The following is a 25,610-nucleotide window of genomic DNA, read 5'->3' on the forward strand; positions in this document are numbered from 1 at the left end:
TATTGAAAAACCATGAGACAAGCAGTTTTTCAAAGTATTTCTAGCTTGATTACAAGCAGATTTCATTGGAATTTAATGATTTAGTTCATCCTGAGATTTACTGTACCATTCAGAGGATTTATATTTTGCCAATCCTTCTGGCAAAAATGCAGGCTTTGGAAGGAAAATATTTTTAAATTCTCTCTTTAGAGATCAAGTTTGTAATGATATCTATTGCCTGTGTGGAAATGAGACATTCAGGATTATGAAAGATCTCTTCTCCCCGCATTAGGATTTGAAGAAGGAGATACTATAAAAAGGAACTTGACAGTATAGCAATAGTAGCAGGAAACTGGCAGATTTTTAAAAAGCAGATGCTCTTGTGAACCGAAACACAAGTTCTAGAGGCTGCTGAAACGTTCATGAGAAATTTAAAAATACTTGAAATCTGAACACTTTCTCATCTTATTTCATTGAAATTCAAATTATGTTAAACTTCCAGTTTAAAATGAGCATGCAGATGCTTAGAATTCTTTTTTTTTTTCCTTCACAACCAAATTACCTTCTGATGAAATTCAGTGAAAGCAAACCACTTAAACTTTAGACAAAAATTTAACAGGCCATATCCAGTTCTTTTGAATTCCAGTGGAAAATAATTACAGTAGAGATTGCATAGATGTACAAGAAAGCTGATGTAGCCAGTGACATTTTGGTTCTATTTCCTGTCTCTAAAAGCTCAGATCTTCACATCCTTATATAAGCAGTTAAAGGTATACTTTGACATGCATGACAAATATGGAAATGTGCTCATAAAGTTCCCAGAGGATGCTTTTTCATTTTTATAATCTGTTCTAAGCATCCTCCTCATTGATTTTTTTTCCTTCTGATTTCTCTAATTTCTATGTGGAAGAGGAGGAAAATTTCTGCACAAAGTGTGAAGAAATTTGTCTTCTTTAAGAAAAATATAAAGAAATAGCAATTGGTTGTCTTGGCAGTTACAGCAGAAATTAGATTTCACAATGCTCTTAAAATAAGGGTCCAAATCTGAATGGTGACAAACCACATGAGATCTGATAAATCCCTCCTCTTCATGAGATTCATTCAGATGGATGTTTCACAGAGGGGCAAATGAAAGCATCTCTATGAAGCACCTGAGACTCCTCTGTCACCCAGTGTAACTTGTCCCAGGAAGCCCTTGGGTATTTGCCTAGAGACAGAGATTGTGAATCTGAAGCTGATACCTCTTTAGTCACTGAGAGTGGATTTGGGATTTTATGTGCTGCTTATACAATGATAAAACTGGGACTATCAACATAAATATTTCTGTTTGTTTAAGTTAAAGAATGGATGTGATACACTTTATGAAAACACACCAGTGACTGCAGGCAGTTTAAAATGGTCTTATGAGTTACAAGAGGCTTCTCAGGCATGGAACACATTTTCAGCACATCAATTCTCTGCAAGTATTGCTGTAAAACGTTGTACAACAGGGCTTAAAACACTTCAGGCACTTTCTGAAGTTATAGCCACATTGTGCACTTAGAAATGACATTGAGATGAAATCTCTTTTGTCTCTGTAGAGTTTTGCAGATAGGGGAAACAAATCGTGTTTTGCAAAAATATGAATATTGGAATAAATGTATTAATATAATGAAGGAATGGACCTCTGCTAGACAAAGGATCTACACCTTCTCTGTGCCTCAGACCTTGGTGTAATAATTCTCTAGAATTTGGATGGTATGAAGTAATTTTAGTCAGAAGGTTACACAGTAGTAAATTTCACTGCATGATATTAAGAATTTCTTTTAATTGTTTTAGCAATTATTTTGTTTTACGGTAAAATTCTCTTTTGTTCTAGAGAGAAGCGTAAGTTGTGTATCTGTTTTCATGAATTTTTACTTCAGTGTGCAAAAAAGTGTAACAGGATTGTGTGTTTGTATTATACATGTTCCCTGAGAAGCATTAGAGGTTTAAAATAAGAGAAATTACATTTAAATTTCATATTTCTTATTTATATTGTACATGGGATCTAAATGAAGAGACTAGAACTGCAGGACACAGATGGCAAAGACTTGTAGCTCTTGCTTTCAGGAGGCTGCTATAAATTCTGCTTCAGTAAATTCTGTAGTCATGATGAGGTAACTTGAGATAGTTCTTTACTTGATGTCTGATTGCCCTTTTCTGAATAACAAAATCTTTTGCGATTCTGTAGCTTTCTGCTATTTCTCCAAGGGGTGTAATATCTTGAGATTTTACAACATCCTTCTAACACCAAGCAGTTGCACTGCTTTCATATTGCAAGAGACAAACTAGGTAAATAAAGAAGATTCTTATTGACAGATGCATGTGAATATAAAAGCATACTCAAAAATCGACATAACCATTATAAACTACACTAAACTAAAACCAAACTGTTTTCAACTATTTTTTGCAATTATCTTTTCTGTGAGATGGTTGTAGTTAATCATACACTGTACTCTTATTGAGTGTGTGTTTACTTTTCTTTAAATACAAAAGGATGACCTCTAATGCATTAATTTATTAAATGCATGGACAGAACCAGCTCCTCCCATCAGGAAATGTATGGAATCAAGCTTAAGTGGTTTACGAGACTAGTAAAGGATGATGAAAGTTCTCTTACTAGGCTATGTAGAATGCTTTTCAGGGACTGGAATAAAATCCAGTGTTGATTTTAGTCCAGTTCTCAGAGATATATTTTGACAAAACTGCTATCATTACTGAGGTAAGTACTGATTGGAAGAATCAGCCTCCCTTGTAGAAACAAAGAAAAAAATTTCCTAATGGGACTTCTTCCTGCTGATGGAAAGGGCATCTCAGGAACTGGGCAGACACATATTGGACTTCTCTGTAAATGTTAGCATGAACCTTTTCAATCAAAGTTGTGATGTTAGATTGATTTTAGTTAAAATAGTTCTAGTTTGCATATGGACAGCTAGTAAGATAGACTTTCCAAGGCTCTAAACATATTGTTATATAATAAGAACAAGCTGATATCATCCAGTTTTGAAACAGGGTAATGTCCTCACTGAGAATTTTACCAGTTTGGCTGCACTGTCTGTGAAATAAAACCTGAGTATTTCACACAGAAGCTATGATAGAAAGACAAAGGAGGACCTGCAGTAAGAGAAACTTGTCCTGCTTTTGTCTAGTCATCCATCTCATGGAGAGCCAGAAATGTTCAGTGTTATAATCTATCCTGGCACTTTTTGTATACATTGAAAGCTCTACTAATGTACAAATAGGATGCAGACTCTACTATATATAATAAGAAGAAGAATGAATCCATTGAGAACTTGGCAGATATTTTTAAAACTAGGAGTCTGAGCATATTTGATTTTCATTCTTTTCTCCCAATGAAAAGACCAATGGTTTATTGCAGCATAACAGGTAAACATGAGTTTGGTACAGAACAGACTGAACAAAGAAGGAAGAAATCTGTTTAAAAATATTTCTGATAACCTTAGAAAGAATAAGAGTTTTTCTTACTCTCCTTATACTGCAAATTTAACTGTAATTGCAAAGCTATGCCAGAGGCTGTGAAAGACCATGCTGCATGGAGAGTTTTGACAAACAACTGATGCTGCTTCTAACTTGGCAGAGTGCAGATCTCTGCGAGTGTAATGAACAGGCAAGGAGACTTTGCTTAAAATGTGGATGAGAGAATCAGGATATTCAAGCATAATGTGAAATTGGATGTTGTGTAGATTGAGTCAAACACTTTTTTTATCAAGAAAAAAATGGCAGAAATCTTTTCATCTATCCTTTGATTAAAAAAAAAGAGTGAAATGTTCAAACTATGAAGTAAGATTCAAGAAAGAGTAGAAAAGATTTATCAGATAATAAACGTGACAGTAGATCCAGCGAATATTTTGTTCTGGAGTAGCTATTGTCACTAAGTAGGTGTCAATACTTAGGAAAGCCAGGATTAAGTAAAAGCTAAAACTGTTTTCAAACATTTGCACTTGCTGATGTAAATCTAACTCCAAAGGGAAATAGTTTTCAGTAACTAGTTCCAGGTGTACTTGCAAAAGTTACAATGAAAAGGTAATTATGTTGTAAATAGTGGGAATGCACTTCATCAAAGTGAGAGTTTCTTTATTCCTGGACTCAGTTAGCTGAAATAAGGAATACACACTGGAAAGCGCAATTCTAAACCCCTGTTACTCTAAATTACTCTTTCCAGGACAATCAGTATTTGCTCCAGGCAGATCCTCTTTCTGATGAATGGAAACTCTACACTGAATACATACACTACATGATTGTAGATGGACTGTTCAAAGCTATCAAGTGTTCTCTTCAGTATCTGACTGAAAACATTGAGACAACATTTAAATCCACTACTTTATTTGAAGTGCAGCTTTTTCTTAATAGCAGTGAAATGACTTTTAAACGTTCTTTGGACTTAATGTCAATGGCAATTTCTGTGATATTATGGAGAGTCTAATCAAAACCAGCTATGATACTGCATCATCTGTAGACAGATTTGTCAAATACCTTGGAAAAGACCCTTTTCAGTTATTCTTACTTTTGCTACTTTTCCTTTTTAAAAATTTTTTTGTTAATGTCACAATTGACCTTTCCTCTTAGCATTTGAATGTAGTTGTTTTCCCAGTCCAGTCACCCTAATCCAGTGGCTTATGGGAAGAAGGCTAATATCTCAAGAGAGGCTGTGAGGCTTTTTCCCATCTGTTTTCTGTGAGCTGTCATATTCTGCTCTCCTTAACCTCTGCCTCTCTTGTTTTATGAATGCATCCAGTCATTTCCATCAGCCACCAGCATATATTCTTTGAATTATATTAGCTAACTTTTTTTTTAAACTTCTTCTGGTTCACTTGCCTAATTGAGAGTGCCTTTCTAATACACACTGAAATCTGCAGCTGGATGATGGACTGTCTGCAAAGCTGGTTCATGAACCTGCCTTCTACTTTTGCTTGTGTACTGTGCCCAGGCGGTCTTTGGCTTTACAGTGCTTGTATTACTGAGCATTTGGTGTCAAATGATTTCTATATATTCCAGGTTGGGCATTTCGCAAGAACTGTGGGTTTCTTTGTGATTGTTGGTTGAATATTTGCTTTCTTGATGCTTCATTTCTCATTAGGACAGCTAATACGGTTTCTGCTCCCAGATCTGCAAGTACCACTGAGCTTATTTATCCACAAAAATTTCCTTCTCTATAAACTGTGAGGTTATGTCCACAGATGGCAGAAAAAAGTGGTTTGCGAATTGCAGTGGAACACTTTTGCTAGAAATTTAATGTTAATGCAAGTTTTTGTGCAAGAGTATTCTTGCTGGACTAGGAGGACATGCAAAATGCTTTGTGCAATTTCTTCCTTTTGCAGGTCTTTTTAAATATCAGACGGAAACAAATATCAATAAATAAATATATCAAAATCACTGCTTATCCAGGGAAAAATAGATTAACTGTAAATTGGTTATACTATATAATAGTGAAAAATAAACAAAGGATAAGGTGGGACTCAATACTCCAATTTTTGGAACCCTATGAAAAGTGACACTGATGGTCATAAGGACCTGAATCCCAATCCATCTCACTAGCTAGTGCTGGAAGTTAAATCAACATATTGGAGAATGTGAGTAATAACAAGTGCAATGTTTTGTGTCTGACTGATGACAATAGGTACTTTGAATTTTTGATGTTAGTGTGATGAATGAAACAGAAATTATAATACTGGAGAAACATGTATCCAAGCAGTCATTCCTATTAACTTGTTTCAGGGAGCAGACAGGAAACTTGATGTTAACTGACAAGTTATAATTGTCATTGCCATCAGTACAATATTGTGGGTCTTGGCATGTGACTTAGCTCTAAGGATGTCTTTTCTTTCTTGAATTTACTCTTTGCCTCCACTGCTTTTTCACTTTTGGATGTTCATTTAGCATGACTTAGATCAGATGGATACCCTGGAAGGAATAAGTCAAGTAGCTCTGAGGAACAAAGAGTGGTACTTAATGGATTGATGATGAAATTAGATGTATAAAGCAGTTTCTGCTCTGTGGACAATTTCTTAGTAAAGGGGAGGTGGAATTTTATGAAAATTATGAGGTTCATGAGACTTAGTGCATTCTAAAGAATAGGTATTTCCATTTTTACCTATTATACCACCTTTTGCCTGTTAATGAAATATGTCTATTAACGAAATATGAATAATTACATTACTTTGTTGATTTGTTTAAAATTTAGTGTTCATCATGTTTCATTTTGGTTTGTTTCTTTTTTAGGCCCAATATTCTAAAGAACTTCAAATATTCTCAAGAACCTTCAAATCAGAAGAATTTTTAATAGTTATTTCAAATGAAGTTGGCCATATAATTAAATATAATTTAAATATAATTGGTGAATTTAATTTAAAAATTAACCTGAAAATTTAAGGAAAACAGCTCAGCTTTAGGCAAGCTTCTCTAGTTTCTCTATCCTATATATTTTTATGTATACATTCATAAACACAAAAATGTATATATATGTAATCCTTTTCTGTATATGTGTATATATATTTGTATTTGTATTTATATTAAGAAGGATGGACTGAAGGATCTCTATAAATCCCTTCCATCCCTTTTAGCTATGAGACGATAGAGAGATTTAGCAGACTTTTGTCTCCCTGCTGCCTTGGGTGTTTCCTTGGGACAATAGACATAATGTCTTTGGCCTTACATTTCTTCTAGATAAACATCAAATTCTCAAAAATGTTGCTGTTTTTAAGGTGTTCATAATATCTTAGAAATAGTTATTTCTTCTTTGATTGTTGTGGACTGTATTTTTTACTCATTACTGTATTAAGGATTTTTAACAATTCTGTCATCTTTGGTATAAATTTATATCTACAATGCATTTTAAAATGGCACTTTCACCATGCTGAAAAACTTCAACAGGACTATTTAGAGCATGAGAGCTGGTATCTAAATTGAAAATTGCCTGTTTGCTATTCTAAAGATCCATTCTTTGGGAGAAGAGCTCTTTGAAATTAGTGGCAATCCTGGATTCTTCTAAAAGATGGATGTGGACCACAGTGCTGTACTCATCCCCTCAAATGCCCACCTAAAGTATTTAGACAGCAAGCCCCTGCCCCCGCCCCCGATTCTGCAGCACTGAGAACCTGAATAGGGTTATTACTTGAACCATGTGCGGCAGATGCAGAAGAGATGGTCAAGTGTAAATGAGTCCATTATATTTCTCAAGAATATCTTGTAATATATTTCTCTCTTGTTTAAAAAGAGGGGGGAAAAAAGAACCCACCAACCAAGTCTTAACACCATGCTTCTATGTTTTATTTGATTGAATTTACTTGTTTATTAATATTTTTTATGTGTTTGATTTGCTTTAAGTTTTCATGTGCTCTGTGCTACACTACATTACATGTTATTAGTGCTACTGAATGGAGAGGCTCATTCATGAAACCAGAGACAGGTTTGACTAAGAAAGTGTGAGGAGAGTACACAGCTCTGGATGAAATAATGGAACATCCATAGAATCACAAAGGTTGGAAAAGACCTCCAAGATCGTAAATTCCAATTTAATTGAATACCATCATGCCCACTAAACCTTATGGTGAAGTGCCATGTCTACTTGGTTTTTGAACGTTTGAAGGGATGGTGACTCCACCACTTCTCTGGGGAACCTGTCTCAATGCTTAGCCATTCCTTCAGTGATCCAGTGTCTATGCAGGACCACGAATTCATAGAATACATTTTTGAAGTCTTAAAACTGACCTCTTGAGAACTTGTGGATAGCAGCTGTCAGAACTGGGGGTGAGGATTCAATGCAGAATCGAAGGTAAGGATTCAACATAACAGTTATAAAACTTTGACACATACTTATATAGAAGCAAGTATAAAAATAACCCTGGATGAAATTGTGTATTTTTTATTTTACAGCTCTTTACATTAGACACTTTTTTTACTGGATATATTTTTAAATATAGAATATCTGCTGTATGTTCCCAATTCTAAGGTAAATACTATATTGACTTAATTGGGTCCAAAATAGGGACATTGTAAGTTTTTCTTAGTGTTCTCAAGTTTCATTCAAGGGACTTAATGAAAAGTATTTGTCAATGCTGTACCGCCATTGTCCTCCTAGGAATCAATTAAAATGTTTAGAAGACAAAGTTATTTCTCCGTGGGAGGTAGTGTTTTCACCAAAGTAGTCATACGCTAAAGGCAGTTTCGATGTTAAGTTTTAACTGTGGATCGCCTTTATTAATGGAACATAGATTTCAAAACCAGACAAGACCTTTAGTTTATGTGGTCTGCCGTGCACAGAATAGGATTTCTATGTTGCACAAATATGTCTTAGAAGGACCACCGAAAAATTTTTACTTTTATTTTTGTGTTTGTGCTTGTTAATCCTGAAATGCAGCCATTAATGTAACTATGCTCCTATCCAACCCTTGCTGCTAAGATCAGAGGGATACAGAGGGATCACATGGCTCAAATAGCTAAAGATTCTTGGTCAGGAGTTCAAGGTGGGATGTGTGATATAGTGGACTTAATCCAACGTATGATTTACAGCAGAACCTTGGTCTTGGTGGTCTCTCACCATCTCTCATTCCAGATGGATGCATGAAACATGAGGAAATCCACTGCTGCATTTTGATATATACAAATTTTATGTAAAAGCTGTTGAAAGCTTGGTTCTGTCTACTGTCCTGCTGAGACAAAAATAATTTTTGAAACATGAACATTTCTGGTTAAATGAAAATTCCTTTTCCAGATGATCTTAGCTAAGAAACTCACAGGGAACATTTGATTTTAGTTTTCATAAATAAGACCTGGCAAACAACTACTGAAAATGTCTCAACTCACCTCTGTTGACAAAATTAAAAGGTTTTTCTGTGCATAACCTGAAGCTGGTTAAATCCTGATCCTGTAAAAATCTTAATCTTGCAGGATCAGGGCATTCCTTTTTTTTTTTGCAGTAAATCGGGTAATTAGCAGCTTAATCACTTTGCACGTGTACAAACTGTCAGGGTCCTGTGTGCACTAATAGGGCTTTAATGGCCGGCTCCACCCCACACCCAGAGGACTCCACTTAAGCTTAGCCCTGAGTTTTTGGTTTCTCTCAGAGGCACGTGGTAGGTGTGCATGTCTTACAGCCTGCCTCCAGCCTTGCCACCTGGGTGGACTTGGACCTAGATCTGGACCCGTGCTCCAGGTATGCTCTTCTGGATAGATCCCCATGGCTGTCTGTACTCTACCTTGTCCTTACCTCTGTGCCTCCTCACCCTCCTGACTGTACCTCAGAAAGCAGCATCTGGTTTATTGCTGGCTGTGTCTGGGGCTATTGATGCGCCCAGTTACAATCAATCAGCTCTGCTACCGTGCTTAAGGCCCTCTAGGATTGAGCCCTCGGTGGATGAGGATATTGTCTGTGCTGGGGTAACTTTCTCTTCCTAGTTTACCTTCCCTTGGGAAGCAGGCAGCTCTTGCTGCTCTCTGAAGAGTATGTGCCTGTTTGCACACAGAGGTGCAGAAGTGGTCTCAGATGGTACATGCAAATTGAAGGTAATCCTCTTGAAAATTTGAGCCATGTTCTTTAATGTAACTTTAATTAGGAAAATGTTGACAGACCAAAAGTTGAAGCAGTAAAAATAGCACTGTTATAATGTTTGACTGGTTTAGCATGTAAAACACTGGTTCTTTATGAATCAGAGCTTTACTTTCAACCTGGTTTTTCCAAATCATTAAAGGTGTTTCAGGAGATATTTTTTTCCCTATCAAGATTTGGAGGAAATGTAAAGACTTACACTGCATATGAAAATGGGGAATCTTTCCAAATAATGTCTTTACTATTCAATTCTAAACTGTCATGCCTCTTAATGCAGGTGAAAAATAATCTCCACCATGGAAATATCCTTTTTTAAAGTACAATTTATAGACAGGTATTTTATTGTGTTCTTAGTTATGCATTGTCAGAGGATTGCTGATGTTTATTAAACTTCTAGTCACTTGCTTTGAATAGTGCTTGGAAACCTTTCTGAGCAATATGACTTTCAAGGAGGTAATGAGGTTCAGCAGTGTCACAGAATTGTGGAATTAAGTAGAATGAGACAGAGTAAACACAAATGTTTGCAAAAGCCCTATGTAAATTTTTCAGAACAACAGCTGGAAAAATCTCCATTTATCTTTGTGTGGTTGCCTTTAAACTACGGTGTCTAATTATGCCTTTTGTGAGCAAGTCCACGTCCACATTCAATTACACTCGAGGCAGACCTTTTTGTCAGCAAAAGGTATAGCTTCTAGAGTAGAGGAGTCTTTGAGATATCTAAAAGCAATATGAGGAATATATACCTTTTTTGGACCAAATTGGGTTCAAGCACACCCTTTTAAGACCTAGGCAGGTTAAGCAAAAGGGCTTAATATATTTGGGACTTGCTAATACATTAGGTTGTCACTATATGTGCATTTTTACACCCTTCTTATGGGTGGATCAAAATAATGGATTTGTCAAACTATTTTATCACTGGGGTGTTTTTGTATTTTGAGGATTATTTCCAAATTTAATAAACATGTTCTAACTAGAAAATGCAGGATGTTGTAAACATACTTTGATCTTTTCCATAAATTGCATTTTGAGAATTACCCCAAGTAAGGAATCCATGTTTGTCACTGCATCAGGATGTAGGGAAGGAATGGTACATACTCAACTAATATTTTTCAAAAAAAAAGAGAAAAACAGGGAAAGGAGGGGAGAATGAAAGTATGTGTTTGTGTGGGCTGGTTTTTGGCTCTGCAAACTAACAAACAATATCTACTTTTAATGTGGTTAAGAATTACCTGAAATGTGGAAGAATCTTAAAAAGATTGACTTCACTGTAAAGCAGAGAAGTAGTACCTCTACAGTCCAGAGAAGTGCTGGTTATCAGAAGGAAGCATGTTCTTTTGGAGGTGAGATCAGTTCTGTGCTCTGAACCAAATGATTTTTCATTTTTTGTTCTGATAACAAGGTGGTAGCAAGCTTCACTGAACTGAGAAATTGTAAACTCTTAGAAAAGGCTGTCTAAAGATAACAATTCAGTGTTTCTGAGTAATGTATTCTGAATGAATCTGATAATTTAAAGCCCACTCCACCAAAATGGGAGTGATTCTTGTTGTCCTCTTTATCTTCAATTACGTCTAATCTGTTTCTAATTCAAACAAGATGATGCTGTTGTCAGATCAAATGTAGATTTTAAATGTTTTATGCTTCTCCACTGGGAATATTTTAAATGTGTGCAGGCTGTCTTTCAGGGTGGCACTGACCGAGGCTAGCAAAGTTTTAGGTAAATGTAAAGGAAATAAAAGTTATTAAAAATGAAATGATTCATAGTTCATGAGATGGAACACATTAAATGAGTGGCAGCAAAGGAAAAGTTAGGGAACAGTCTCCTTGGATTACCTGCTTAATGCATAAGGCACCCTAATTTAATAAACAAGTTATATCTTTCAGGTTAAGCAGCATGGGTTTAGAACCAGATTTAAAAAAAAAAAAAAAACCACGAAAACCCTCACCCTTTAGTTTGATACTCAAGTTCCTTGCCAAGATATGGATAAGAATAACCATGATTTTATGAACTGTTAGGACATTTCTTTCACTGTCAATAGCTTAGAGTACTAATTGGAGTTTACAGTCAAAATAAAAACTTCAGCATTATTTATCAATGTATATTCTGAAGTATTCCACAATGTGACAATGAAAAACGTAACAAAAAAACCTTCTCCAATTAGAAATAAATTTTAGAGAAAGTTTAGTTTACCTAAGTACATCGCATTTTGCATGTCCATTCTCATGATCTCTACCTTGAGGAATGAGTATTCACAAGTCTCAACTAAAAGTCAGCAACTGGTAGATTATTTAAATGAGCATTTGTTTCTCTGCCATGATAAAGAACTAAATGAAGAATCCAACTGTATTATTTGAAAATTCAGTTGATGAAACACTGAAATGATTCTAAAGTATATTTGGATCACAGGCTGATTATGAACTTTGGTTTAAAGTTAGAAGACAATTTTGATTTGTCCCTGAAGTGTTGTTTGGGCCTGTGGGGCTGAGCAACTGCTGAATAGATAAAAATAAGGGGAGTGACGGTGATGTGTGTGGTGTGGTTATTTTATTGTTCACTTATTTGGGGTTTTTGGCAGGCTTGGGGTTGGTACAGAACCATTGTTCATCTTTATGTAATCTGCAGACATGTTGAAGGTGCATTCAATCTCGCTGTCTGTACCATTGATAAAGATATTAAAGAGCACCTGTCCCAAGACAGAGCCCTGAGGGACACCACTTATCACTGGTCTCTACCTGAACATAGAACCACTGACCACAGATCTCTGGCTGTGCCCATCTAGTCTGTTCCTTTTCCACTGAATAGTCCATCCTTCAACACCATATCTCTCCAATCTGGAGATAAGGATATCCTGTGAGACTGATTGAAGACTAGGTAGGTGACCTCACTTGGCCTTCTCTTGCTGGCCATCGCAGTCACTCTATCATAGAAGTCCACCAGATTGCTCAAGCACAGTTTGTCTTTAGTGAAGCTGTGCTGGCTGTCTTGGATCACCAGTTTGTCTTGTATGTGCCTTAACATTGCTTCCCAGGCACAGAGGTGAGGCTCACAAGGCTGCAGTTCCCCGAGTCTTTTTCTTCCCTTTCTGAAAACAGGAGTGATGTTTCGCTTTTTCCAGTCACTGTGGTCTTTGCCTGACTGCCATGATTTTTCAAATATGATGGAGAGTGACTTGGCAATAACATCAGGCAGTTCCCTCAGGGCACTGGGATGCATGTCATCAGGCTCCATAGACTTGTGGCTGTTCAGCTATTCAGAACCTGCTTTTTGTTTACATTGGGAGGGACTTTTCTCCCCCACCTAGAGGTTTAGGGATTTGAGAAATGTGGGAAGCCTGACTGCCAGTGAAGACTGAGGTAAAAACCACAATGATACTGCTTTTGAACATGATGACCTACCTCCCTAACTAACTTTGCCATCAGGACAACCACTGATGACAGAAAAGCCGTTTTGCTAAAATCTGTGTCATATAGTGGTCTTTCAAGAGTAAGGCCAGGAAAGCCTCTTGGAGAGAAAAAATATCTTCTTGAGGTTTGTTAGTTCTTCCTCTGTGTGCCTTTGTCCTCTTTTGAACACACTAGCAGAGTTGATAAAATGGGCCTTATCAGTTGAAGTGTGATTTGGGTTAGTCCTTTGGGTAGCAGAGAGCACTGTTTTGAAGGGACCTGAGGTTTAATGTCTTGTGAAATCATTCTGTAACAGTGTAATTCCCTGCTTATCCAGCTAAGCCTTGTCCTGTCCTAGACAGCAAAACCATTGTAAGGAGTTTGAATTGGGAACTTTTCCAAATTATGAAAAAGTTGTGATCCAAACTCGAATATCGGTGTTGGCACTCCCTTGGCCTTTATGGCGTCTCTGCTTCTCCGTGAAATTTCTTCAGGAACTCTGAAATGAACGCATTTTCTATTGTTAAAATAGAAGCATCCAAGTATCAAGTGACAGCAGATTAAGGACAGTTATTGACACCTGAACTAGTCGTTGTAGACTGTTTATAGTCTGTGGAGAGGAATGAGGACTCTGGGTGCACTGAATCTGACCTATATGGATATGCCCATTGGGACAGGATGGTTTACATTCTATCCACTGCTGACTCAACTAGATATCCTCTAACTGTAAAATTAATTGTATTTAACTAGATTTTTACAGCAACTTAGCTAACTAGCTTGAGGTAAGACAGAGTAATTTTCTGCTAATGAACATGAGCTTAAACATCCATGCACAGATTTTGACTGTATTTATTAACATTCATATAATATATTCTGTCTGCTATAATCTTTTATCCCTTTGCACATGCAAAAGGTTTATGCATTTGTGAGCCTAACGGGGATCTGATCATGAACAAAAATAACCGAGGATGACAGTTGCTCGTTCAAATTTGTGTATAGATAACTTTTATAGCCTAATCTGGGTGCTTTTGAATGCCAAATCCACGATAAAAAATAATATACATACACTTCGTGGACATAGGTGGTGTTTAGTATTTTATTTATAATAAAATAGCATAAAATTATATTCATTTGTATTATGGCTACAGTTCTCATCACTGGATGTAAACTGCCTTACATCCAGTGCAAAACAAATGGTTTTGCTGTGTTACTTATGTGGAAGAAGCTTGTTTGACTGGTTTGCACAGCAATGGTCTTATTCATTGCACTGTTAAGCAGCAAAGTAGATCAATAAGTGTGTGACACACTGAGAACAACAACTGGTTACATGAATAGGAATGAAAAAAATTATTCAAAAGAGGAATAACTTTCTCAAGTTTCCCCTTATTATCTTGGGTAATTTGAGTAGGTCCTAGAAGTTCATTTCCAAAGGGCTATATGCAGCAATTAACCTCTAATTAAACAAATGAACAAACAAAAAGCACACTTGGAACCCCCAAACAGATTTGTTTAAACCGAGTCACTTAATATTTGTAATTCTGTGAACCTGTCTTCCTCTTACCCCTTACTGTATTTGAAATATTCCCACTTGTCTGTCACTTCTGTTATTAGACTGGATAGCAAGCTGTCCAGATCAGAGAGTATCTGCTTTGTATTGTTTCATATTCATTTGCAAGCTTCATGATTTTACAAGTGTGTGTGTGAAAAAGAGAGCATGTGTATATGTCTAAATACGTATATACTTATACATTTGTTATTGTGACATGGTTGATGACTCCAGCAGTTTTCTGTGAAGTGTTGACAGTGAGCAGACCTTCGTTTATTTGCAGAGAAAAAAATTCCATCATCAGTACATTGCAGGGACCTGGCATTCATAATCCCCTATCAGCTTTATGCATTACTGACCTCCACAGGCATTTTAGGGGAAGACACAGTAGGAAGAGATGAAGGTCAGTACAGAAAGTGTTATTGCTTTTGCAGGCATGTAATGTGTATTTAATCATTGTCTTATACCATTTTGCATATAACACTTGGTTGCTCTTCCTGGTAAAATTATCAATCTATAAGAATTTGTTTCCTATTTCAATCTAAGGGTCAGTGATAAGGAGCACTGTCAAGTTCCACTGGGTCCATGTCACACTATACCTCACATACTATACCTCACACTATACATCAAGTGAAACTGTGATCTTTTCAGAGTTCTCTCGATGTCACTGCATCCAGATCAAGACACAATTGTGTGCAATATTCTTCCTTATTGGTTTGTGCAGAGTAGTTTGTGTATATGAAACCCAGATTTGGAAATGTGATGAAATGCAAGTTGAGTCCCTTCTTGTCCCATTCCAATAATCCAGCTGGATTTAATATGCATATTTCCTGTTTGTATAGAATTTATTAATAATTAAGCAAAGTGTTGGGATACTTGCTAACCCATTTGTGGTTACGTTTTTAATACAAAAAGGCTCTGCCTTATCTAAAGGACATTAACACTTGTAAAAGTAAAGTGAGGGAAGTCAATATATCCTTCACCATCCAGATTCAGACTATAGGAACAGCAGGAAAGCAGAGGGGAATGTTTGAGTTTGAATAGACATCCAGGAAATGTTTGAAGGTGTGAAATTCTTTGATTATCTGAAAATATAAATGTATTAACTAGGTAATGGAAAATATAGAACGGATCCAAAATCTTAGTGAGTTTTCTTATACTTCTCTAACAGCAAATACACTACTTTATAAATTTTAAAGATTTTTCTGGTGCTTAATGTGATTTCTTGGTGACTGGGGGCCATCAGGTTCCCAGCTTCCCATGACAATGGGCACTGGGCAGCAATTCTCTTGAGTCGAAGGCAGTAGTATTGGCCAAAAGCACCTTAGTATAAGGTGCCTTAGTAGGACCTCAGAGACATAGTTTGGCCTTTGAAGGATGCCCACAAGTTTTAAATGTATGATTTGAACTGTAGCTCATTTACACTGATACTGATTCAGAGCGCAAAAATCTTGGCTGGGGAACACAGGCAAATCTTTAAAATTCAATCTTCAGGGCAGAATTGCCATTTCTAATTGGCCAAAATGAGGAAGTCAAGTTAACAGTCTGACTATGCTCTTCATCTTACATCTCAAATAAATAAATACAATCCATGCCTGTATGATTGCACAAACCGAGTTAAGCAATTTAAGTGGCTTAACTGCGTTAAGCTTTAGGTGAGCTCCTAGGTGTTTATAGCACTAAAGCCAGATAAACATGACTCGTCAGCAACAAAGTAATACAGACATAAGCTGTGATTAAAAAAAAAAAAAAAGAGGAAAAAGTATGGATTGAGTATTGTGCAGTAGGAAAACAAGGCTTTAAGTGACTGGAGAGTATTCAGTTCTTGAATGGTCAGTATCAGGAAACACCACAGAGGTATGGGGATATGAAATAAATAGAACAATCTGTGGGTATGCCTCATACTTAGCACATGTAAATAGAAAATATATTTGAGGAAGGAACTTTGAAATAATGCTGTTTGGGTTTTGCTCAAGTTTTCTGAACCTATGAAGTCTATTCTCGAGTTGTTTAAGAAACAGTCTGAAATTATTCTGTCTGTGAACTGTACAATATTACAAACTTAAGACTTAGTTTAACTCACCTTGCAAAAAAAAAGCACTAGTAGTTCTTTATCATTACCCTCCTTGCATGGAAGTGCATTAGTGGTGTCTGCACAAATAAGCAATGAAGAGTAGTGAGAAGAAAAAGCCTCACACAGTACCATGTGCACCCACAGTGTCATGCTATCTGCCTCAATTTGTACCTTTTCAGTATTTGACAGTGAATGAGAAAGTTATTGCAATGGTATTTACAAGCACTGCCGGAGTACAGGGTCTGTAATTTTTTTCTATTCTGAATTGTTGTGCATGGCTTTAAAAAGTGCCTGAGGCTGAAATGTGTTTCAGAGGTTGTCAAGGAGGAAACAAAGTGTTTTTTTCACTACTTTTTATGAAATTCGGCAAATCAATTTGAAGTTGGAGGAGTTCCAAACCTAAATACGCGTTATTATGGATTCAGATGGATAAGATGGTTCCTGGTGGGGTTAAGTTTGTCATAGTGTCTTTCAGGAAATTATACAACTGTCTTTCGTTTTCCTCTATATTTCTTTAGCCTAAAGAAAGGAGGTTTCAAAATGACCATTTAATAATCCCCTAGAAGAATAACCTTTGCAGCAGTCCTATTTTATAACATAAGAACTATGAAAACCTGGCCTTGGATGGATTATAACAGAATCCTGTCTATTGACTTATAGTTTATGATTAAGTCACTAATCTGGCTTCCAGCTTTACTTGTATTTGTTCAGAATGACAGGAGTCCCTTTCAGTGGTCATCACAGATTTCTCTTTTCATCAGCTTTTCCTCAGAGGTAATTGCAGCTGTACACAAGCCATTCAGTCTCCAGAAGAGGACAAAATTTATTTTAATGTCCATGAGTGCACAGTTACCTCAGAGATGAAGTTATTGTTGTAGAAGAATAGCAAAAGCTCCTTCTACTCTGATGAAAGAGTGCCTGACAAGATTAGGAAGCAAGAGATCTTCCTGGTATTTATTTATTTATTTATTTTTACATAAGTAAGCCGTTGTTCAGTTTTTTAAATATAAGTTGATTTAAGCTTGAACTCATTTTATCAACAGGACCCAAATCTTTCATAAAGCCTCTTTATAAATACATTCTGTTGGTTTTAGTATCTTTTACCATAATGATTTTGCCATTGCAACAGAATTGCATTAACTGTCCATGAGAATGTTAAAGATAATTGGTTTAGGTTAATGAGAATTTTTGATATTTGTGATTTAATTGAAATTTTGAATTCAATGACTCCTTAGTCCCAAAGCAAAACCATATGTTTCTGCATGTTAGGTGGACTTTTTTTACATTCTAATCCACTGATTTACATGTAGGAGCTACCTACAGTTGTGGTTATACATCTCTGCAGGTGTCCATAGTGGAGTCATTTCTCGAGAATAAAGTCGCTCTATACTGGTGTAGAGCACCCACACAGTGAGTTACTCAGCATAGCACAACTGCAACATTGTTTACTGGACACATATTCCAGGTGATTTTTTCCAGAGAAGATGTTCAAGAGAGAACTTTTGCAATTTTTTTTTGTTAATATTATGAGATAAGCAATTCCATTAAAAGATCCAGTTTTATTTGGAATGATTGCTTATACTAAAGCTGGTAAATAATGTATACTTTTGCTTTCAGTTTCCCTGAGTATCAAACATTTACCTTAATTGAATTTTCTTTGAGATTCTTGAGACAAATTCAACCATGAATAAAGCAAGAATACATTTTATGACTGTAGGAGAGATACACCTACTTATCTCAGGTTTGAAATTTAATTTTTTCTTTTTTGTTACTTGCACGTCTCTCATCAATTAATGCTGCAGAAAAGTCATTGTATAAGAAGTGAAGTGATTCCCAGTTCTGGAATGGTAATACTTTAGAAATGTGTTTTAAACTTTGAAAACAAACAAAAAACCCAAACCCATGAAGTTAAGGATTCTGTCCCTATAACAAACAGAATTCTAGCATAAAGAATAAAAATCCGTAGATTAATTTTCAGCATCAGTAGGTTTTAAATGTTGAAACTGATATTCTTGCATTTGTATACCATACATATTCATAAATATTCACCTGATGAGTTGGAAACCTTCTTTCCATTTTCTCTTGCCTCGGGCATTGCTTAGAATGTAGTAGGAGCTGTTTGTTTATTTTTTTAAATTTTATAGACAAGTATTAAAGATTGGATGAAAACTCCATGGAAACAAATAAATGATGAACACATGGAGATGGAGCTGAGAAGATTTGCAAATGTGATCATTTCCCTAATGAACGGTGTTTTGCTACTTGAAATAATCTCTCCTGTTCTGAGTACTCTGCATTATGTAGGAGCCTGTAGCTTGTTAAATTCCCTTCATTAGAGGGCTTTTGAACTCAAAGGATTTAAAAAATTGGGGAAACAAGTATTACAGCATTGAACTCCCAAATCTCAAAGTACTTCTGAAAATATCCTTCTGAGTTTATTTTTTCCTTCCATAACCAGCAAATTACACAGCTGGCTTTCATATAAGATTCAGAAGTCAAATTCCAAGATACAGTCACTGCCATGCTTACTTCTTTATTGCTTCTGTCTTTTTTTTTTCCACAACTGTTTGCTGCATTAGAAACGAAGACCTGTCAAAACACTATGGACATGGGGTATGTGCTTCTGAATCAATGGTTAATCATCTGAAAAGAGATGAAGTTTAAGAAAATAAACCTTCCTGTAATTCAGAACCCAGCAATTATGACCACGATAGTCTTTATGTTCTGGAATTGTAGAATTTTGGATAACTTTATTCCTGACTTGTTTGTGCCTTTTTTCTAAGGCAAAATTTGTCAGGCGAATAACACATGGAGAACTTTTTTATTCTTCAACTGCGCAGACAAGCTGCGAGATAAACAGATGTGCAGCTAAAGCAGTAGGAGAAATGGCAGTAGAAAAAGATAGATGCAGACAATGGTGACTGTAAACTAACATCCTAAGGATGGTTTATAGGAATTAGAGATGATCTAGATCCATGTCAGTAATCCAGAATCTGCTAGATGTCTCTCTATTCATACCCTATTTTAAAAACTGAACCGTTAAATAAACTCCCAGTGTTTTGGGCATATGAATGATCAGGGGGTGAAAGAACTGCTAAACATAGAAGAAACAAGCATAGGAGGTTGTAATTATCATTCTTTCCTATCTTAAAAATTTCTGCATGTACTGGGGACTTATATTTACTTAAAGCTATCATTGGTCAGTTCTCCAAATGTTGAGAAGTAGTCTATATAGATGAAAATTTCACTTTGATTTGGGGCAGAAGGATGAGGTCACCGAGAATTTAAATATCTTATACAGTGTGGGGTAACATCAAAGTAGAATTGAAGAATGTCTCAGTAGCTGGGGCACTTTCTAAAGGCTGATGAGACAATGGCCGAGATCTGCTTAGGGGAGAAAACTGAATGGGAGTCTATCATATGATTTTGTTTGAATGTAACTCTTTGAGTCCCAAGTGTTTGAACAGAAACTTTCTATTGAATTTTACACAAACTTTTTATAGGTTTTAGTTTTCAGAGGAAAAGCTTTCCTACTGTATATCTTAGTATCTCCTAATATTTCTCAATATAAGAAGTATATTTACTTACCCTCCTATGAGCTTCTGTGGATAGGAAAGTGCTATTTATCCCTGTTTTACAGCTGAGAACTTCAATATTCTGTGATTTATCAAAGGTCACCTTCAGAACTTTTGTGAGAGCAAACCTTCTAAGTCCTGATCAGAGCTCTTAATGTTGGACTAGCCTTTCTTGAAAACGAACACTCCATTTCTATTTACAAGTCTGCTGTCACCAGTGCAATGAGTTAATTTCAAATCCTGTAGATAACCTTAATATCTTATCAAGATGTAATGTTCAAGGAACTTCTTATTTAGGAATTGACAGACAAAAAGTATTTTCCATAAATGAGTTGGCAAATACTGTGATTAAAATAATATCAATCAGGCGGGAAGAAAAGATGTTCTTACTGGTGAATAGTTTACCAACAGAGTGATTTTGTTATGTGCATGCTTCAGATGTGCATAACAGACAGAAGCAACTGTTCCTTATTTTGAAGACTTACTAGCTGTGCCTATGTGCTCAAATGGTGTAACTTGTATTTCAGCAAAACGGGAATTGTTCTGGTACACAGAGCTGTTTTTCAGATTAGCACTTAAGGCTTATGATGCTTTAGAAACACAGATAATGTTAAACCAATGGAAATACTTTCATTTTTACATCAACTTTTTGCTGGTGGTCTCAAACACCTGTTAAGACAGTAAGATTATATAGAAAGATTGCAATATAGAAAGTAAAGAATGACTTGACTCTGTTTGGCTCCGTTAATTTTGTTCTTTTTTGGTTTCATTTGTTATTGCTTTTGGACTGATTTAGTTCCTTCAATAACAACTAATATTTCTAACACACCTACTGCAGTAGTTCTAAAAATATTTCTAAAAAGTGCTATTACCAGAAGGATTCTCTGATCCCTGTGGAAGACGTTAGTGTCACTTCTCCATTAGGCCACTTCCTCTCTGCAATTGTTTTACTGAAAATCATTTCTGAGGGAAACTGTTAAAAGCAGGGAAACTTTTCATCCTAGATCACTGTTCTTAGCCAAATGAAAATTATTCTAACTGTAGATTTCTTTGACATCTATCAACAGATTGCAAAGTACTGCAGTTATTTCACAGTGTTACCTAAAATTTGACAAGAGTAAGAATCTTGCAGTACCAACAGCAGTTATATATACTTTTTTCAATGCCCTGTGTTTTTTGAAGAACACATCAGATTACTGAGCAGTGTGTTTCCTTGCCTGATGTTCTGCTGGATTAGAAAGATATGACACAAGTTATTCTAGAAACCTTAGGCTCCCTGTCTGGACCAAATTATCTGCCACATCTAATAGGAGAAGCTCCATTGATCCTGAGGTCACAGCCAGTTAGACAACATTGTCTCAAGGGAAAATGTGTATCTTTGTTGTCCGTTCTCTTATCCCAGAATGATTTGCTAATTGTACAAACCATGAGTCTTGTCCGTATTCCTTTCTCTCTCCCCTGGAGGTTCACTGAAGTGTAATTGTATGCAAAGTGATGGGAAGATTGTTGAAGCTGTGTTTGTAATCTCAGAATGTAAAGACTTACCTTTCAAGTTAAAAGTGTCCTCACATACTGGAAATGAAATAACTTAGTTTGAGGAGCTAGTGTAACCAAATCCACCTAGGTTTAGGAGCCAGAACAAGTGTGTACTGATGTTTGGGCAGAATTGCCTGACATGCAGCCTAGGCTCCTGAGAGGAGCAGGAAGAGTTTGGACAATCAAAAAGAATTCCCCCCACCTCTAAAAAAACCCCCCACCCAAGCCAAAAAACAACCAACAAACAAACCAACCACCCACCCAGCCCCACATCACACCCCCCCCAAAAAAAACCCCAAAACCAAAAGACATTAACATTTTCTGTGTGAAAATGATGCTTTGGGTGAACTTCCCATCAGGAAAAGTAAATCAAGCCATATTATGTCCATCAAAAATAGCAGCTGCTTTTGACTGAGTCATTGACTCAGTAGCGTGAGGCAGAAGTCACAGTGATCAGTTCATGCTGTTGATTCCCTTGGGCCTATGCTGGAAACTGTTGTTAGTCATTTTTATTTCCCACTCCTCCCCAATGGAACTTGAGTCTCTGCTGGATTGTATATCCCATGACATACCATGCTGTGTTTCTGTAGTTCAGAGAGTGTTTCTGTGTCACAGAGTCACACAGTAATGCGCAATCTGAAATGCGGGCTGCCTACAGAATGTAGGCTGTGGAGGATCAGAAGTTAGGGTTGTGCAGATGGATGCAGAGGTTAATACTGACTCAAAAGTTGGAGGTTAATATTGGCTCAAAATTGGAAAGATTTTGTCTTTTTGGATGACTATTTAAAAAACAAAGTTTTGTTCTGCAAGAAGTTTGCTAGTATAACTATTAATTGCCATTCTGAAAAAAAACCCAGTATCAGACTATCCTACTACAAGGAGATTTCATATTTGATTAACTCAAATTATAGATAGAAAAGGAAAGAAAATTAATAAAAAGAAAACTCTTCTTCCTTCAGAAAGAGAAATTTGTATTCTCTTGAGAGACCCTAGTTTCTCTTTAGCTCCTGCTAACCTCCTTTCTTCTCTATTCTCTTGTCTTGCCAGTGCACTCAGGTGCCTGATCTATAGGCTAGTTTAAGAAATTTCAACAGGAAATGAAGAAAAGTCTCACCTTATTTTCCTCCTGAACTTTTCATTCCTGCCTCAGCAACTTCAGTCACTCACTTATAGCACTTGTACTTTTGTCTGAACCCAAGGAGCAAAGGGGGCAGGGGGAAGGTAGATAGGTTGGATTTTACTTTTTTTCCACAGAGATTTTCATTTTTTTTCTACAGTAAGTGGCTAATTTAATGTTTTTGATAAAATTCAGGTTGTCTGAGAGAATAATAAAGTCTTATTCGTATGCAACTGCAGGTCAGTCAGCTACAGTTGTCGTCTTTCCCATGCTGCTCAGCTAGTGATTTTGACCTTGGTGTGAATGGATCATTCACTCAAGTGATGAGAGTTAATTTAGTCTTTGTAATAGCCCAGAGCTCAACCTTTTCAGAGCTGCGATTGTTTCAGTGATGCCAAATTATATGCAATCACTGAGTAATGTGAACAGTGATCCACTGCTGTGTCTTTGGATGTAGGCCACCAAAATCACTCTTCTCATACTGATAGGAGGCAGGCTGCAAATCCACTCAGTACAGTACATTGCAGAGTGTACAAGCCATTTACTGCATAAACAGTATACTGAGAGAAAGTGAAGTTTTGGGATTTTTAGCCCATTTTCTTGTTCTATAGCTCTTTTCTCCTTTGAGGCAACACCTTGGGTTCCATCTAAGTGGAGCCATTAATCTCCATTAAATTCTTTCTCTTGGGTTCATAAACTTTTATACGTCTATTGTTAGAGCTTCGGGAGAGAGGCACAATTCAAGACAAGCATACAAAAAATGAGTTATTTTCATCCATCTCGGCAAATTCACACAAGGTGTGAAGTAGGACTTTTTAGTCAAAGGAGACTGGGGGAAAAGAGAAGAATACCAAGATTTTTATTCATAACAAACCTGTGTTCTGAGCAGGCAGTGTATTTTACAGACTGAGATCTTTCACAATCGTGTAGCTCAGAGCCTGGGGTTAGGATAGAGGTAGTTCTGTCCTCCAGGGTGCTGAAGTGCAGTCATCTGGCCTGCCCAGGTTCCAGGTCTGTATGTTTTGTGTTTTGCCAGGAAGCAGGCAAGCTTTAGCAAGACAGATCTTCAGAAGCAAAACGACAAAGTCTGTGATGTTATTACCACTTTTTAATGATTTTCATATAAATTGCTTCCATAAGATAGTATAGCATTATATATTAGGTAAATAGTATTTGCATTAGGTAGAATATTGGTGTACTTAGAAGGAACTCTGCAACTTTTTTTCAGAAGAAAATCATTGGAATTGCAACAGCATGTGAGAATAAACTACAAAATCAGTCAACACAACTGATTTGATGGATATTGAGACTGTGCTGAGGATGTTGAAATCTTCAAGAATCTAGAAGAATGGTTGGAAATCAACTGAAAGTCTGCAACCACAAGTAGGCATGTGAACCTGTTATGGCCAAAATGCATCAAAATAGTAATTTTAAACAAAGACATAAGTTTTATGGAGTAAGTAAAATCTGTGAAACCGGAGTGGTTTATAAAATTTCAATATAAAATCTAGTGATCTCTAGAAGACATTACACTACTTGCCACTGTATCAGTCTACTGAAGATGTTTGTGGTTTAAATCCTATTTCTTTCATCAGTGCAAACATTCCCCTGTTGGCAAAGGTGGGATTCTGCATTAATCAGCTTAGTATTTTTGGCAGTCTCTGTCAGAAAGATTTGTCTTGTAACCATTTAAAAAGCAGATTTGTGCTTATTATTATTTAATAGCTAGTATAATTTAGAAAGACTGTTCCAGTGTCCCCATCCTCTTCCCTCCCTCCCACCCCCCCAAAAAAATTCCAAAATTACTTTATTGTTTTTGTTCAGAAGCATCACTTACTTAAAAAAAAATCTCCAGATGCCTGGGAATAAATCTAATTCTTAGTGATTGCCAGTGGCTTCTAGGGCCATGAAGGCAGGCACTCTGGGCCACCTTTTCAGTGTCACCATTCCCATCAGGATAGGGAATTACATAGCAGTCTGATGAAGGAGGCTGTTCAAGGATTCTGCTTTTCATGTTCCTCTGACACAAAAAAGTCTCGTGATCAAGGCATCAGTCCCCAAAGAGTTGTTGTTTCCCTCCCCTCCCCAGTCCCCGCATTTCCTGCAGTAAACGTGAAGTATATTGTGACTGTTTTGGAAGCAGAATTTAAAAGTATGTTTGTGGTACTTTAAACATCTAGTAGCTTTATCACGTGTGCAGTTTCAGACTAGCATTCCAAGTGCAGTATCAGACTAGTGTTTATCTGAAATTAAGTTCAGAACCAGCTGAAAAGTGTATTTTTGTTATTAAGGAATAAAATTAAAATTGTAAGAAAACAACACCATTATTAGTTTGCGAAAGTTATTTGCTTTGATTAAAAGCACCAATAAATGTGTCTTGGTTCTATAACTGCTCCATTTAGCACTTGACATATAATAGGTTTTTTTCCCCACAGTGTAATATCTCCATTGAAATATAATTATTTTGCAGATTGCTCAGCTGAATGCCCTTATAAACATGCTGTTAGGGGAACTCACCCCTGGTGATCATCAGAACATCATGACAATGTGCACAATTGATGTACATACGAGGGATGTTGTAGCCATGCTTATAGCACAGAAGGTAATTTGTTGCACAGCAATTACACTAATGCATTTTTAAAAGCATAAAATAAAGAATAATTTCATTTGTTGAAAAGATATTCTGGTGACTTATGTATGGCAATGACAGAATATTTTGATTAAATGCATTTTTGTCCTTTTATATTTTTTGCTTTAGAGTTAGATAATTACATTTACTAGTTGAAGAATTACCATTTAAAAATATATAGATATTT

General features: G+C 36.4%; 1 long non-coding RNA gene across 1 annotated transcript; it reads left to right on the top strand.

Moving 5' to 3' along the window:
- Positions 1–10,559: 10,559 nt before the first annotated feature.
- LOC113944428 lies at positions 10,560–25,387 on the top strand. The gene is made up of 3 exons (XR_003526676.1): positions 10,560–10,905; positions 24,023–24,250; positions 25,265–25,387. It is a non-coding gene; the product is annotated as an uncharacterized LOC113944428 (long non-coding RNA).
- Positions 25,388–25,610: the final 223 nt, after the last annotated feature.

The sequence above is a fragment of the Corapipo altera genome, unplaced genomic scaffold (assembly GCF_003945725.1).
Source record: "Corapipo altera isolate COAL_440 unplaced genomic scaffold, ASM394572v1 45, whole genome shotgun sequence".
NCBI classification, from domain to species: Eukaryota; Metazoa; Chordata; class Aves; order Passeriformes; family Pipridae; genus Corapipo; species Corapipo altera.